Source organism: Triturus cristatus, chromosome 8, assembly GCF_964204655.1.
Source record: "Triturus cristatus chromosome 8, aTriCri1.1, whole genome shotgun sequence".
In the NCBI taxonomy this organism is placed as follows: domain Eukaryota; kingdom Metazoa; phylum Chordata; class Amphibia; order Caudata; family Salamandridae; genus Triturus; species Triturus cristatus.
In genome coordinates, this window is record NC_140591.1 from 292,971,119 (window position 1) to 292,989,106 (window position 17,988).

The window sequence follows — 17,988 nt, forward strand, 5'->3', positions numbered from 1 at the left end:
GACTTTTACGCACCCATTGAATCCAATAGGTGCCCGCGTGTAACTTTCAACACTGCACACGCATCCTGTGGGCCTCCTGGTCACTAACTACTGTTAGCTCCTTGTAGTCCCAGCAATCCTCAAGGCCCTAGGCCTTCCTACTTTTCTATACGTGGTTCTTATACCACTATTTTAGTATAAGGTTTAGCGGGCCACCCGGGCCCATCCATAATTGTGCAACTTTTGTATATTTAAACATTGCCTTGTTTTAACAAATGTGCTTCTGTGCTCATAAAGAGTATAGGGGATACTTTTAGTAAATAAATACATATATATTTTTAATATATATCTGTGTGGTGTCCTTTCATTTGGCATTCAAGGAGGTTACATATGGTAAAACAGCTGGCTTCACATACCCTCAAGAGTTTAGCCTGCAGACTGCACTGTCCACGCTACCACTAGGATAGCTGGTCTAGCTAGGTTGACTTCAACCACCACCATAAGGGTTGCTTGGCATGGTACAAGGTGATCACTAGAACTAGTTAGCAGCATATACCAGGCCAACTTCTCACACGCACAAACCAGTTCCGGGTGGACGACCAACTTTTTGTTGGATATGTAGGTGCGAAGAAGGGTAAAGCTGTGCACAAGCGGACCATCTCACGATGGGTCGTGTTGTGTATTAAACTCTGCTATTCTTTGGCGAAAAAGGTCCCTCCTGTTGGGCTGAGAGCCCATTCCACCCGGGCCACAGCGGCGACAACTGCCCTGGGACGGGGAGTCCCCTTGCAGGACATCTGTCAGGCGGCGACGTGGGCTTCACTGCACACGTTCGCCAGCCACTATTGCCTGGACAGTCAAGTCCGGAGAGATGGCCACTTTGGCCGTTCTGTTCTCCAGGACTTTCTGGTGTGATCTTGGTTCGCAGGCCCTCCTCCGGGGTTGGTATTGCTGGGGTATCTATTCTAAGGTGAGGAATCTAACTAACATGTTTCTTTCAGATGAACAAGTTACTTACCTTCGGTAACGATGTATCTGGAAGAAACATTAGTTAGATTCCTCACCGACCCACCCAGCCTCCCCGTTCTGCGAACCGACATCTAGGGTTACGGTTCTCCCTTTCAGGGCCCTAGATTTTTTGGCACCAGTGTCGGTCTCTTGCATGGCTCAGCGTCCCTGGCGCGGAAAGCTATGTATAAGAACTGACGTCAGCGCGCGAGGGCGGCGTCTAAGTACTCCGTCATTCCTGCGCACGACGCCGACGACGGACGCGGAGCCGCAGACGACGCCTAGCGACGCGCAAGGGGTATTGCTACAAAAATCTTTCCGGATCCAGCCTGACGCCTGGGGATATTCTAAGGTGAGGAATCTAACTAACTAATGTTTCTTACAGATACATCGTTACCGAAGGTAAGTAACTTGTTCTTCTAGACCCGCCTTTAATGCATGGCATAAGCAGAGGAGTCTATTTGTCCATACTGTTTGCTTATACTATCTCTTCCCCCCCCCCCCCCCCCCCCTTCCCAGGAAGATGCCAAACTCTCCTCCTTAACTGAACATAATTCACAGTGTGTCATGGACTGTGCATCAAGCAATAGAGCTTTTTATGTCACAACGACTCTCTTTTTCTTAATTCTCAACTGTTTAAACTAGACCTCAGTGTCCTTTTAGATTAGGCTTCCACAACGCTTTTAAATTTTATATCAAAGCTATGTACCGAGCAACGAATCTGTGTTATTGTATATTGGTGTAAGGTTTTTTTAACAAATCACGCAATTAAGCAATTTTCAATTACTCTGCAGCAGAAACAAAATACTCCCAAATCGAAAGGAGGCACAAGCAATCTGCTATGTATGTGCCCCCTTCGTGTATGTCCTTGTAACAACACAAACCACCCTTTCATGTCTTGTTTGCCACCGCCACACATGGAAAAATGGATTGCACAAATACAAAGATACACATTCACAATATTATACCAACCAGGCTGCAACACCACGCACAGACAGCTGACAATGACGAACACATCAATCTGACAGCACAGCCAAGGGCTAGTGCAGAATCGGAACCACTGAGGAGGAAATCCCAGCCACTAAAGACAAGCCATGGAGAACTGTCCTAGCTCAAAGCAAGAAGATGCACGCTGAGGCTCAGCAAAAACCCATCGTCCTGTGGAGACTACAGAACGAACTTGGGTCATCCAGGGATGGGAGGACACAAGCTTATCCCTGAAGGATTTGAGAAGTGCAGACCAGCTGAGAAACAGAAAAGCAAATTGGCGCCTGAAGGCCTTTGTTAAGATTAAAGCAGGAATAAGTGTAATTCCCTGGCATGTGGATGACATCTTAGCAGACTACTTAGGGAGAGATACGTCTTGCGCTGGTTTAGCGCCACAAAAGTGACGCAAACTAGTGCATTTTTTTCTCAATTTTCTTTCCAGCGCTGTAAAGTACTCTGTAAGTAGCGCAAAGCAGCGTGAAGCACTGCTTTGCGTTACTTTGCGCTACTTTGCGTAGAGGGGGCTTTACTTGGGTGGTACATGGCCGTTCCCATGCAACCACCCATGCCTTTTGACGCAGAACCATATTTACTAAGATTTGTAATCATGGTTTTGCGCCAAAAGTTAACCCCCCTTCAATGGAGGCGCTAACAGGATAAATGCATTCATTTCTCGGTGCTTTTCCCACTGTGCAGTGGGAAAAGCTTTGCATCGTGCCTAGCATAGTATTTTGTACAGGAAGGATACCCCTCCTGTACAAAACCTATGCTACACTCATGCACACACCCTAGCGGTGCGGCGCTAAGGTGTGAGCATGGTGCAGGGCAGCTGAAATCAGCACAAGGGACATGGGAGGAGAGAGCCATATCTCTGAAGATATGGCGCTCTCCTCCTCCCTCCCTGTCGCGCAACGCAGCGCAGCCTCACTGTGTGAGTGGCAGCTTCGGTGCTCTCCCAGGCAGGCAGCATAGCTGCCACGTTTTCAGTTTGCTGATGTGTCACCTGCATGTTTTTGCGTGCTTCTGTGTGACTTTTCTATGCATTAGTGTGACACTTGCGGGCTGAACGAAGCACCAATGCGGGAAATTGACCTTACAACAAATGGAACATCCCCGATGTGTTAAGGCAAGATTACTAACCCATTACCCTGAGAGCAGGTGGTCTTTGCTAACAAGTGTAGACTGGCCGGGGGGGGGGGGGGGGGGGGGGGGGCAGTTAGACAAGACATTGCCAGCCCACAACTTCTAAAACCCCCTCACACGGCGATACATACTGACTGATGGAGACTGGCTTTGTGTTACATTATGGAGAATTGTATAGTGATGTTTCCCATCCTCAGAAAGAACAAATATTGAGAAATGTTTCATTTATTCAAGTAGTTCTATCTGGCAAACACAACCAGCTGCAAATAAATGAAACATATTACTAGCCGCAGATTCCTTCATGTAGAATTATCCCCAGACTGGATCCCAAAACTTTTTTGCCACAGCATCCCTGCGCGCCGGGTGGCGGGGCGACATCACGTGACTCCGCCCAGGCGTCATCTGTGTACGTGACATCAGTGAGGTCACATAAGGCCCTCCCCGGCGTGCCTACGTCAGTTTTTTCCTTTTCCGCGTGCAACGCGGATCCGATCCTTGCTACGGGCCTGTTTCAGGCCCCCTTGTCTTCCATTTCTTTTTGGTGGAACAGTGTGCGAATGCCTTCAGGCTTTAAAACTTGCACGTTTTGTGGGCGTCTTATGTCTGCGACGGACCCTCACCTCATTTGTAAGTTGTGTTTGGGGAAGGATCACGGCACCACAGATTGTGCGGCGTGTGAGAAGTTGGCCTGATGTATGATGTCACTAGTTCTAGTGTACACCTTATATCAGTCCAAACAACCCTTATGGTGATTGGTTGTAAAGTCAACCTTATAGACCAGCTATCCTAGTGGTAGCATGGACAAGAGCAGTCTTAGGCTAAACTCTGTATGGCATGTGAAGCCAGCTGTTATACCATTTGTAACCCCTTGAATACCAAATGAAAGGACACCACAACAGATATATATATAAAATAGTGTATTTATTCTAGTCAACCCTCAGCACTCTTTATGAGATTCGAGGTAAGTACAACACAGTCTTATTCAAGCATACATTAAGTCACACAGGTAAGTAATACAGTTAGGCCCTAGGGGCCACGCAAACCATATACTAAGTAAGTGGTATAAGGACCACTGTCACGGAAATAGGATAGGCCTAGGGAATCGCTGGGGCTACACTATACTACCCAAGGTTAGGAAGTGGGAGGCCCACGGGATTCAGGTGCAGAGTGGAAACACTCATGCGTAATGCGTATAATCGATAGAAATAGTACAGTTTGGAAATATTAAGATTTAGGACACTTCTGGAGTAACTAGGAAGTCGAGACTTGAGAACTAGACACTAGGATAGTCAATACCCTGATGAGCACCGGAGTACCCAAGTTACCTAGCCCATGGGCTGCGGGTGCATAGGTGTGAACTTGCGTCGGGTTTCGTCGTCGACTCCTATGGATGCCTGAAGAAAAGATGCTGACAGGCATTCAGTGAAGAGTGTCCGGTGGATCCCAAGGCTGGGATCAAGAAGGAAGGGTACCTGCAAGCAGAAGGGACAGAGTCTGGGTCACTAGCCAGTGACCACGTGGAACCAGGAAGGAACCAGGCGATGTCGGGAGATTGCAGGTGAAGAGGTGAAGCTTGTCGCAGCAGCCACGGGTACCAGGAGACGTCGAGGACGACCAGGACCAGGAGGCGAGGTGTCCCACGAAGGCTCGTGCTGTCGGCGGCGTCGAAGTCGAACTAGGACTCATCAAGCCTTGGCAAGCGGAACCCACGAAGAATGGAGGACTTGCTTCTGGTGCAGGCCAGGAAGGTCTGGGGTGCTTCTCTTTCACAGATGAGCCGGAGGCCAGTCTGGAGGAGCCAAACCAGCAGTGGAAAATTGAAGGTGTGTCGTCACAGAGGTTACTAGCCAACGGGCAAGTAACCGGACAGACGCGGCAAGCAGGAAAATGCAGAAGGGCCCCACGCAGGACTCGTGGAGTGTGGGGGGCTGATCTTCGGTGCAGATGGTGCTTGGGGTTTGGGCTTCTCAATCCCCGGTGCACAACCTCGAGGGTGCCTCAGAAGCTGCGCTGGAAGATACTCGCCACTTTTCCCAGGTAGCCGGTCCCACGTCTCTCGTCGCCTCCACGGATCTCAGCTCAGCTGTGGATCAGGGTCGGAGAAGTCTGGAAGTCAAGGCTCTGGTCAGGCTCTGCAGTCGGTCCCTCGTAGAACTTCAGTCTTCTTCTTTCGTCGAATGTCGAAGGTCCAGAGTTTCTGTTCAAGTTGCAGGTTCAGGATAATCTAATCTCCTGGGGCCCAGCTACCACTCTTATACTAATCTGGGGGGCTGGGTTGCCTGCTAGGTCACGCCTTATGGGTGGGACCTGGGAGGGGGGTGGTTACACCCCCTTCCCTTTGTCCAGTTTCACACCAGGACTGGGGCTGGAGTGCCCCAGCACCAGTTTGAACTGGACTATGCATGGGACACCTTGTGTGCCCCAGGCAGTGTCTAGTTTCTTTCATCCCTCCCTGCCCCAATACACTAAGGCCTGTCTGGGGTGGTGCTCGCACCTCCCAAGGCAGGAAACCTATTGTCCAAGCCTCCCGTGCCGGGATCACTCCCAGCAGCAGGAGGTCAGACTTGTGTCGCGGCAGCAGCATCCATTTTGTGATGCTGGGGCTCTGGTTAACTTTAACCGGGTAAGTAGGTTTCAACATGTCTTCTCCCTCTAGAAGGGAGGGATAATATCCTCATCCCCAGAAATGGGATGGGGGTATTATTCCAAAGTGTTAGACACCTTACACAACATGTTTTGATAAAGCCAAACCATAGTTACCATAACCGCGAGGATTATAAGGCACTTTAAGAGTATATGGTAGGCTATATCATAGAACAGCTATAAGGACATGGTTCCGAAAGCTGCAGACAGGCTCAGCTCTTGCTAGAGCACTATCTCACATGTTACCAAGCACTCTGCCTCCAGGATTGTTAAGGCCTGCCATAGGAGTGGCTGATAGGTACACATGTGTCTATATGTAAGTTGGGTATAGGAATACTACACCTAAGCAAGGGGTGATTACACGACCTTGCCCCAGCTGAGTGATCAGCCAGTTGTGTCTGATTGGGAGGATAGGCCAGGGGTGGCATAATACATGCTGCAGCCCCTGGTAGGCCTAGGGTACACCTATGCCCTGGGTACCTAAGGTACACTGTACAGGGGCCAATAAGGTGATCCTAACCAATTGGGTTATGCACCTAAAGTACATAGTATACATTTAGAGAGAGAACAGCTGGGCTGTGGGTCTGATTAGCAGGCCCACAGCCACATCTAAGTCGAACACCAGTGAAGCAAAAGCAAAAAGTGGGGGTGAACATAGAAAGCAGACCCTACTCTCCTACACTAGGTACAGTGAAAAAAACATCACCATAGAAAGACAGTGCCAGGCACCGTATATTGTAAACTGAGGGAGGGAAAAGAACAGAGCACCACTCTGGGAGGGACCCCTGCAATCGTTAAGTCCAAAACCTCCCCCGGAGGCAGAAGAAGATGCAGAGCATAGGCAGGATTGAACCCTTAGACTGTGTGAGCCTGTGCCACCATAGGCACAAGACTCACCATTTGAGCCATAGCTCCAAGGTGAACCATCACAGCAGCCAAGCAGAAAGGCTGAAACCACAATATATGACAGTGAAGGACAACCAGTCCAGAACCCAGGAGCAAAGACAAAGTACCATAAAGTGTCACCCTGAAGGAGACATCAGATCCAAAAAATGGACCTGCCGAATGCAGCATTGTCAGAGACTGCAACTGCTAGATTGCCTGGAAGGCAAGAAACCTCAAGCAGTTGAAGAAGATAGAAGGGAAGAATTAGACTCACATCGGACAACCCAGGGTAGGGGTTGTAAAGGGCACATGGCACATGAGCATACCGTCTAATCACAAGAATGGGCAAAGCAGAGCCCTGAAACAGAATGTAGCTTTGTGAGTCGGTGTGAAGAGAAGACGTCATCCGCAGAGGAATAAAGCCACCTAAAGGGAGGTGAAGGCAAGAAGCCCAACCTGAAAAGATTGTCACAGGACGGGGAGGACAGGCGGGCGTTAAGGAATCTGCGGCTAGACTATGTCTCTACCAGGTACATCGTTACCGAAGGTAAGTAACTTGTTCATCTGATAGAGACGTCTAGCAACAGATTCCTTAACTTAGAATAGATACCAAAGGCATACCGCTAGAGGAGGCGGGACTGCGACTGAACCCCACGATGGTCCAGAGAGAACCCAGACATCAATAACATGACCAAAAGAGTGTTGTCAACCAAAGGGCAAAACACAGTGGGGACAGAAGTGACAGCGCAGTCAACCACCAGACCCCTAAGCCCTGAAGAGAGCAGGGAATCAAGGGGAAGCGAGGGCACCACAGCCCATCCAGAATAACACGAAAACCCCCACATGTGGAGGGGATGAGAGAAGGAAAACGCCAAGCCAGAATGCTTGTGCCTGATTGAAAAAATGCCATACTTCGAAAGAAGACCAAGAGGCATGAAGGATCAACAGTATCCAAGGTGTCAACAAGAAGCTAGAGCTAGCCCCAGCTAAATAACTTGAACAGCGTAAAACACTGTTAAACATGCTCCCGTGAAGATACAAAGGCAGCAGGATACTGACCCTCGCCCAGCACTGGCCGACATGGAAGAAAAACACACCCAGCACACTCTTGCCCGTCAGACATGTGGAGAGCAGTGAAAGGATGCCCCTACAGAGCCCGAAAGACGCTCAAACGCAGCCAGGAGGAACACCAGGAAGCAAGACAGCAGGAACAGCTGAGATGCGTCCAATAGCAAGAAGGCAGCGGGCCACACAAGCCATGAGGAAGAACATGGCGCAGAAACTGCCTCAAGAAGATGCTGAAACCCGGCCAAACCCAGGCACTAGGGTACGCTCAAAAGTACCCACAGTTACACAGAAAGCGGAACTAGGCCAGGCTACAAGCAACGTCAGCCGGCAGTCCGGAATAGAGAGAACAGTCCCCTCGCAGGACAATTTAGAAGAAAAGATGAGCCTAACAAGGGAGTACTTAGGACCAACTCACGGGTCCTAGAGGCCAGGATGAGCGGGGTTCAAGGAGAACCGTCTCCACGAGTCCGCCACATTTAAGAATGCTAGTGGAATGTAGAAATCCCTGCGCGAAAGCAGTGGGGATGTGGAGAAAACTGTTGGGGAATAAGCCAAAAAGGCCATAACAATCTACAACAGAGCGGTCCACGGCAACTCCCTACTTGGAAGAACAACACAGAAGGGGCTGGCACCAAAAGACGGACCATAGGACAAAAGCAAGATGCCAGACTATGCGAGGTAGATACCACACAGCATAGACCTAGACCCGGAGTACAAGCATTACAGACAATAGAGCGATGAGACCCTGCGGGACGCAGTAAAAGGAGGTATATGAGCCCCAGAGGGATACCCATAATGAAAACTCCACAGGAGCGTACAAAGGCAGGATTTAAGCCGGTCAGCGAACTAAACATTGCGAAGATCATGTCGACCACTAAACCTAACAATCACTACAACGATACCCTACCGGCTAAGTGCTGGTCTTCGATAAACCACCTGCTAATCCCATCATGGACAAAGGTCATAAATGCATCATTGTCACAAGGCCAAATACCGGCCTGCCTAAAAACTGGTCAAGTCATTCCTCTCTTAAAAAAACCTACAGAGAACCCCTCTGATCCTAACAACTTCAGACCAGTAACAAATATTCCCATGCTAGCCAAAGTACTGGAAAAATGTGTCCAACAACAACTGAGTCTTCATATTTCGGAATTCAATCTTTTAAATGATTTCCAATCTGGTTTCAGACCAAACCATAGTACAGAAACAGCAATTCTGCACATAGTAGATGACGCTTTATTGTCACTCGACCATAACAAAACATGTCTAATCCTGTTGGACCTGTCGTCTGCTTTCGACACGGTTAACCATGACAAAATAGTAGATTGGTTGAAAAACAGAACGGGACTAGAGGGAACAGTCCTAAAATGGTTTAGATCCTTTCTCGAGAATAGATCGCAAAAATTCATAGTCAACCAAACCCTCTCGGGCCCAACCAGAAACAATATCGGAGTTCCGCAAGGGTCAACACTATCTCCGGCGCTATTTAACCTATACGTAGAACCACTAACGGATATACTACAAAAAGCGAACATTTCTTTCCACATGTACGCAGATGACACCCAGCTGTACATCAAGGTCACATCAACAGAAGAGATAAAGACCATGAATCAGGCACTAACGAGAACCATCCAATGGGTAACGGCGAACCACCTGAAGCGAAACCCTCAGAAAACCGAATTCCTGTTGATTACACCCCAAAAAAGCAAATCAAATATAGTAGAATGGACCAACACTATCACTGCTCTAAAGTGTACTCCGAACATTGTCGACTCTACTAAATCCCTGGGAATTACTCTGGACAAAAACCTGAACATGTTAGCACATATTAACACAATGGCAAAAACCGCCCGTTTCCATTTAAGTTACCTGCGAAAACTAAAACCATTCCTAAATAAAACAGATCTCAAAATAGCAGTTCAGGCACTGGTCATATCAAGGATTGAGTATGGTTGCACAACTCTGGCCGGGCTCCCCAAGATCTCAACAGCCCCACTGAAAGCCTGTCTGAATGCAGCCACAAGACTTATATCTGGATCCAAAAAATTCGACCATATCACCCCTCACTTGAAAGCTCTTAACTGGCTGCCCTTCGAAGCAAGAATTCAATTCAAGTTGGCAAGCATCATGCACAAAGCATTACACCACAAAACTCCAGTTTACCTCGCACAAAAACTCACGCTATCAGGAGGGTGCCGATTCTCAAGGAGCCACGCAGACCTACTATTGAAACCGGCTCGTTTTTGTAAGAAAAGAACTTATGACCGAGCATTCTCCGGGGCAGCACCGAGAATCTGGAACGCTATCCCCCCCTAACATTAGAAGAATTCCATCCATCACGGCATTCAAACAGGAAGCAAAAGCATTTTATATGAGGAAATTTCTCCCATAAGTCCATAGAGCAGAACCTTTGTCACTGTCTACAAACCTCTCATAACTTTTCCATGCTCCCGCTAGCCGCTCACTAACCTTGTATGGGCTTGTATATATGTTCAAAATGTAACCTATTACTTTAAACTACTCATGGTAATTCAAATGTTGACTGATGACTATATGTGTATATATTATCCTTTGATGACTAATGTTTTGTTCCAAACTTGGTAAGCATCTAATGACTTGTAACGTATAAGGTTCTGTTTCGCTGAAATGCAGCTGTAAAGCGCCCTGATACCCTACGCAGGGTCGTGTTATAGAAAACACTAAATAAATAAAGGCAGACACCTGCCACCAGTCAATACCCCACATAGGGCAAGGGTCAACCCTGGCAAGAAGGGGGTCCTCTTGGCAAAACAGACCGTCAGAGGACTTAAAACAAAAACAACCCAGCCATATGGCTATACTAACAATACAGAGGCACCAACCTGCCTCTGATAAAAACTGGTCCGTAAAGGAAGACCGCTACGAAGAAGAAAAGTCAAGCAGTCAGTGGCACAGCAGAATTACGGTAGCCCTGACAGAAGCCTGGAGATCGCAGAGTCAGCGCGAGACCTAAAAAGGTCTATTCCATTAAACGGTATGTCTTGGAGGGTCTCCTGAATATTATCAGGGAAGCGACTGTCACGCATCCACTCATGACGGCGCAAAGCCACCGACCGTGTAAGAGCACAGCCCACAGAGTCTGTGGTATCCAGGGAGGAGCGTATTGTAAAATGAGCCATTTCCTTGCCAAAACGGAGTAATTCAGTGTGCAATTCCTCCGGAAGGGAAGGGAGAAGGTTAGCCATGGAGTCCCAGAGTGCAGAGGACACACGTGCAAACACGCATGTAGTGTTTAAAGCGCGGATGGACGCGCTAGAAGAAACAAAAAGCTGTCTTCCACATGCATCCAGCCACCTGGATTCCTGGGTGGGAGGAAACAAGGGCAAAGTGGAGGAGTCCTGCAACCCAAAGGCCGCCTGAATTACCAGGCCCTGAGCGGTAAGGTGGAGGGACAGGCAAAGTGGGTCCCCCGGGGGCGGGACAGTGCCTACCAGCAATAACTCGATCAACCAGGGCTCCGGAAGAGGGCCGGCCCACGCGCAACGCAGGGCTTCTAATAAAGCACCCCCAAGGGGTAGCAAGGGACGGTAATGGGCTCTGGATTCCTGGGTGGGAGGAAACAAGGGCAAGGTGGAGGAGTCCTGCAACCCAAAGGCCACCTGAATTACCAGGCCCTGAGCGGTAGGGTGGAGGGACAAGCAAAGTGGATCCCCCGGGGCGGGACGGTGCCTACCAGCAATGGCTCGATCAACCGGGGCTCTGGAAGAGGGCCGTGCCCACGCGCCATGCAGGGCTTCTAATAAAGCACCCCCAAGGGGTCACACTAGGGACCTGCACCAGTGGCTCCCGACCAGGGGAAGCAGCAGCAGCCTCCGAAAATGCTGTTGCAGAAACCGGAGTCGCCCGACCCCGCTGAGGGGACAGAAACTAAGAATCCGGAGGGAGGTCAACCCCAGGCATGGACGCCGGTGTGGATGAACGGATGGACACTGGCGGCGAGGGATACAGGCGCCGTGTTGGAGTCGACTGGACATCGACGGCCTCCACGATGGACGCTACCTCGACCGACGTCGGATGATGCGTTGCCCCAGACATGGGATCAGGCTTAGAGCTTGGTGTGGGTTTGGACGCCAAGCCCGTCATTGGGACCGACCTGGTGCCCGGCGTCGCAGGCGCTGCTCCCGCCGTCCGTGCAGGAAGCCGCCCAGGGCTATGTGCTGACTGGCGGAGTGTGCTAGAGCGACCAGGACGGTCTGGGCCACGGCCCAACGTAGTCATCTCGGCTCCGGAGTCGGTGCACACAACCCTGGTCGGGGAAGGATCTGCCGACGAGGGCCTGGCCGGAGTACCCTCCGCCTCTGTGGGGCCCGAAGGCGCGCAAGGGAGAGAGGGGGACTCAAAGTAGGCCCGACGAGCCCGGGAGTAGGCGCCTGTAGCTGACCCCTTACGAGAGGAATGGGCACCAGCAGCACGCCTACGAGAGGTGGACCTCAGTGGACGCTTATGGCTCCGGTTACCTTTTTTTAGGGCGCCGGGAGCGGCCTCAGGAACGAGCTCCCTCTGGAGAGGGAGAGCGGCGACGAGAAGTGCGGCCATCATCTTCATACCACGTTCCCGTAGGGACTTTGGCTTCATCTGTTGATCAATGTCGCCGCATTGTTTGGAATCGTGGTACACACCAAGGCACCACATGCAAATCAGGTGCGTGTCAGTGCCCGACATCTGATGCGCACAGGCCTCACAGGATTTGAACCCGGAGGGCATTGCACACTGTTACGGTACGACACCAACGGTGCCGAGAAGGCCCAAAACAAGGCCAGGAACTGCTGGTTTCCAGGGTCCGCGTTGTGACGCAGAAAAGAAGAAAACTGATGTCGGCGCACCGGAGCGGAGCATATATGGCTACGCTGACGTCACGTCCATGGACGACGTCAGGGTGGAGCCGGGCGCGCAGAGGTGCTGCTGCTGCGCAAAATTATTTGGACCAGTCTGACGCCTGGGGATATTCTAAGTTAAGGAATCTGCAGCTAGACGTCTCTATCAGATGTAGTTTACTGCTGCCTTTTAATCAATGCAGAGCCCTGAGCGAGGGTGACTGGGGCTATGTAGTGCTGTGCTCACCGCCACGGAGGCAGGTTATTAATGGACATACGCCCCTGAAGTGGATGATGGGGGGAGGGGTCAATTACCCTTGTCACTACCTGTGAACCTGCCACCACTCTGAGTCATTGTGCTGCCGGCCTCATTTGAACAAGTGGCTTTATAAACTTTAAATATCAAGAGCCACTTCCGATGGTCACCATGGCAGCAGTGTATGACGTGCTTTCTCCTCTCCAGGAGGCCACTACCCAGATTACAGTAGTACTCTGCACTGCAGTCACGTGGTGCAGTGTGTCCAGCCTGAGCACAGCAGCTGGAGCCTCAAACTAGGTAAGTGGCTGATGACCTACACACGTCATCAAAATCCCATCCGTTCACAGTGGGTTGGAAGGTCAACTTGGGAGCGGCCACAGAACCTGCTTAGATGCAGGAACTAGAGGCCAGATGTACGAAGCATTTTACCAGTGAGCCGTTTGCGACCATTAAAATGCATTTGGTCATGTACAGAAGGAAAATGCTACTCAGTAACTTATCGAAGCACAAGTTACTTACTTGCGTAACGATATATCTGTAAGAGACATTAGTTAGTGATAGATTCCTTACCTTAGAATAATCCCCAGGTGTCAGACTGGATACGGAAAGTTTTAGTCAGCAGTACTCCTGCGTGTCGGTAGGAGTCGTCGTATGGCTCCGCATACGGCGCTGGCGGCGTAGCCGCCGAGATGACGTCGTCTGAGCTACTTAGACGCGCCCACGCGCACTGTCGGTTCTGTACACAACTTTTCCGCGCCAGGAGCGCAGAGCCATGCCAGAGACCGACTACTGGTTCAATAGAACTAGGGCCCTGAAAGGGATGACCTGAACCCTAGAGAACAGTTCGCAGAACGGGAGGATGGGCGGGCGGTAAGGAATCTATCTCTAATGTCTTTTACAGATATATTGTTATACAAGTAAGTAATTTGTGCATCTGAAAGAGACACGTTAGTGATAGATTCCTTACCTTAGAATACATACCAAAGCAATACCAACCCCGGTGGTGGGTCTGCGAAGTGAGATTACACCAGAAAGTCACGGAGAACCGAACGGCCAAAGAAGCAGTCTCTCCAGACCTGACTGTCAAGGCAATTGCGCTTAGTGAAAGTATGCAACGAGGCCCAAGTGGCCGCCTGACAGATGTCTTGCAGGGGGACACCGCGCCCCAATGCTGTAGTAGCTGCTGTCGCCCTGGTAGAATGGGCGCGCAGCCCAACCGGAGGTTCTTTTTTAGCCAGAGAGTAATAGGTGTCTGAAAGAGACACGTTAGTGATAGATTCTTTACCTTAGAATAATCCCCAGGCGTCAGACTGGATCTGGAAAGTTTTCTGCTTAGCAGTACCCCTGCGCACCAGTAGGTGGCGTCGTGCGGCTCCGTGTCCGCCAGTGGCGGCGTACGCGCCGGAATGACGTCACGGAGACTACTTGGACGCCACCCATGCGCGCTGACGTCAGTTCTTTCTTTTTCCGCGTCGAAAGCGCAGATCCGAATTGAGCACATACCTCGGTCATTTTTTTACCACTTTTTTGAGACTTTTTGTCTCCTTCTCTTGTCTCCTGGTGCACGTAGGGATGCCCGGCTTTAAGTCTTGCGGGTCCTGCCACCGTAATATGTCGGTGGCGGACCCCCACGATGTCTGCCTCTACTGCCTAGAGAACGACCACGACTCCCAGGATTGTCAGGACTGCCGTGCCATGGCCCGAAGGCATTATGGGAGCGGAGCTGGAAGTTGCTGGAGGTCCAGCACTCCTCTCACCGCCGCTTCGGGTCTAGGGGCCATTCGCGGGACCGGAGCCGTAGCTCCTCGGACTCTAGGTCTTCACCTTCTGATTCCGGTAAGGGGCACCATAAGACGAAGTCGAAGAAGCGTATTCGCTCTCCGACGTCCCCCCGGCGGCGGACGAGAGGAACAGGGGCTCCGCCCTTGCGGCTCCTCTGGAGCCTGGGAGTCCCGCGGCCTACCCGCTATACCCGGGTCCGTCGGCGACTCCCTCACAGCGGCAAGAGTGTTTTGCTGCCTTGGGCCGCCTGTTTAGGCCTTGGGCTCCCGCTGGCGTGCCTGCGGGCCCCGCGGCCCCGTGTCCAGATCCTGTTGACCCGGCAGCACCGCCTCCGGCGCCAGCCCCGGAGCCACTGGATCCAGCGCCCGCGGCTCCGGCACCACAAGGTGCAACACCGCTGGCTCCAGCGCTGCCCTTGGCTCCGGCCCCAGCGCCGCCACAGGCGCAGTTTTTCCCGCCCCTGCCCCAGTTCTCGGACCATTTCGTTCCGACCTGGGATCCTCATTGGGATGCGGCTCCGGTTCGTTCCCGGCTGGCGCCGCCCCTGATGCCACTCCCTCTGCGGCTCCAGTCCTGCCACCGCGGCCGGCTCCTTCTTCCCCGGAGCCGGATGAGGACTGGGACGGCTCCGAGGACACCCTTGCACGGCAGTGTGACTTCGAGCAGGATTGGGTGGATGACCTTCAAGATGCAGGTGAACTTGATGTGTCTTCTGACCCGGGGTTTGCCTCGCCTCCGCCTACTATGGAGGAGGGTGCTTCCTACACTATGGTGCTGCGTCGAGCCGCGGAGACTCTCCACCTCGACCTCCCTACGGTGGCCCTTAAGACCAACTTCCTTACGGAGGTTCTCCAGACAGCGTCTATGTCGTCGGAGCCGCTGCTCCCTTTCAATGAGGCCCTTACCGAAGTCCTTTGGGTACTTGGTTGCGTCCGGCCTCGGGGGCGCCGGTGGATAAGAATGTCGATAGGCGTTATCGCCCATCGCCTGGTGATACCTCCTTCTTGACCACTCACCCCACGCCTGAGAGCCTGGTCATTCAGGCCTCGACATCGCAGAGTGCCTTTCCCTTGGCTCTGCCGGATAAGGACTCTAAGAGGCTGGACCAATATGGCAAGAGTTTGTTCTCCTCAGCCTGTTTGGGGTTGAGGTCGATTAATACCGCCTGCTTATTGGGCCGTTATTCCCACGCAGTGTGGGATTCAGTGGCGGAGGTTCTGCCTTAGTGCTCTGAGGAGGTCCAGGCTGTCCTTTCCCAAGCGATTGCGGAGGGCAAGGATGCAGCAAAGTTTGCTGATTCGTTCGGCGGGGCTATTTCCACGACTGTGGCGTTGCTGCACCATGCCTGGTTGCGTTCCACTGGGTTCTCACCCGATGTCCAGAGCTCGCTCATGGACATGCCCTTCGAAGGCTCCCGTCTCTTTGATGATAAGGCTGACAATGCCCTGGAGCGCTTTAAAGACTCTTGTGCCACGGCAAAGTCTTTGGGTCTTTCCTCAAAAAACCCTGCCACAACGGGGTTTTGTTCCTTTCGTGGCCAGGGCAGGGGTACCCAGGCACGCTCTTCCAGCAAGCCTGTGCAGAACCAGCCTCAACGAGGCCGCGGATGTGGGTTCCGCAGGGGTGGGTCTGGTAACCAACGTGTGGGTCAGTCCATTTCCACCCCCGCTGCTTCCGCCTCGAATCCTTCCTAATCCGAGCTTCAGGGGGCACCCCACGCCAGTGGGTGGCAGGGTTCACCTCCACCACTGGTGCGAGATCACATCGGACAAGTGGGTGCTGCAGATAATCTGCCAAGATTAGTCGCTCCCCTTTCTGTCCTCCCCTCAAGCCATGCCGCCTCGGTACCACCGCGTGTCGGGGGATCATTTGGCCCTTCTCTGTCAGGAAGTCTCGGTCCTCCTGGCCAAGGGGGCCATTGAGCACGTTCCTGGGCCAGAAGTAGGACGTGGTTGTTATTCCCACTACTTTCTGGTCCCAAAGAAGGACAAAGGGGGCTTGCGTCCCATCTTGGACCTCTGGGACGTCAATTGCTTCCTCCGGAAGGAGAAGTTCAAGATGCTCACTCTGGCTCAGGTCCTGGCTGCCCTGGACCCTGGAGACTGGATGGTAGCGTATTTTCACATCCCTGTCCTGCCGACCCACCGGTGTTACCTGCGGTTCATGGTGGGCCAGGAGCATTTTCAGTTTGCCATGCTCCCCTTCGGCCTTACCAGCGCCCCTTGGGTGTTCACGAAAGTGATGGCGGTGGTCGCAGCTCATTTGCGCAGGTCCGGGGTGTCAGTCTTCCCCTACCTCGACGACTGGCTGTTGAAGGCGGGCTCACCCCAGGCTTTCGTCTCCCACCTCCAGACTACGGTCGACCTCCTGCATTTGCTGGGGTTCTCCATCAATGTGCCGAAGTCGCACCTGAGCCCCTCTCAGAAGCACCCTTTCATCAAGGCAGTTCTGGATTCAACGTTGTTTCGGGTTTATCCTCCCGAACAGAGAGTCCGGGATATTCAGGCTATGATTCCGATCATTTAGCCTCTATCCCGGGTTTCGGTCAGGATGACCCTCAGGCTGCTGGGCCTGCTGGCCTCCTGCATCCTACTGGTGACGAATGTCAGATGGTATATGCGGGCTCTGCAGTGGGACCTGAAGTTCCAGTGGGCACAGCATCAGGGTGACCTGTCCGGTCACATCCAGATCTCGGAGGGCGCTGCACGACAGTTGCAGTGGTGGCTCACGGACCGCGATTGGGTCAGTGACAGATCCCTCTCCCTTCCCCAACCGGAGCACACAGTGGTGACGGATGCGTCCCTCCTGGGATGGGGTGGCCAAATGGGAGAGGCGGAGATCAGGGGCCTCTGGTCTCCGGCAGAATCCCGGCTCCATATCAACCTCCTGGAGCTGTGGGCGATCCGGCTTGCAATGAAGGTATTCCTTCCCTCTGTCCGTGGAAGTGTAGTGCAGGTGTTCACGGACAACACCACCGCCATGTGGTATTGCAACAAACAGGGCAGGGTGGGGTCCTGGAACCTAGGTCAGGAGGCTCTGCGCCTCTGGACATGGCTGGAACATCTAACCAAGGTTCTCCCAGTGCTGAAAGAGACCATGCGCCACCTCTGAATGAAGACGCCATTCATGATCCAACATGCACCTGCGGCTGAGTTTGTCCACCCTGGCGTTCAGGGTACCTGCCAGGTGTTGAACCACCAAGGAAATGCCTTGACGTTCCAGCCACGTCCAGGGACATAGAGCCTCCTGACAGAGTCCACTGTCCCACCCCGCCCTGCTTGTTGCAGTACCACATAGCAGTGGTGTTGTCCGTGAACACCTGCACTACTCTCCCCTGGACAGAGGGAAGGAATGCTTTCAGTGCAAGTAGGATCGCCCTGA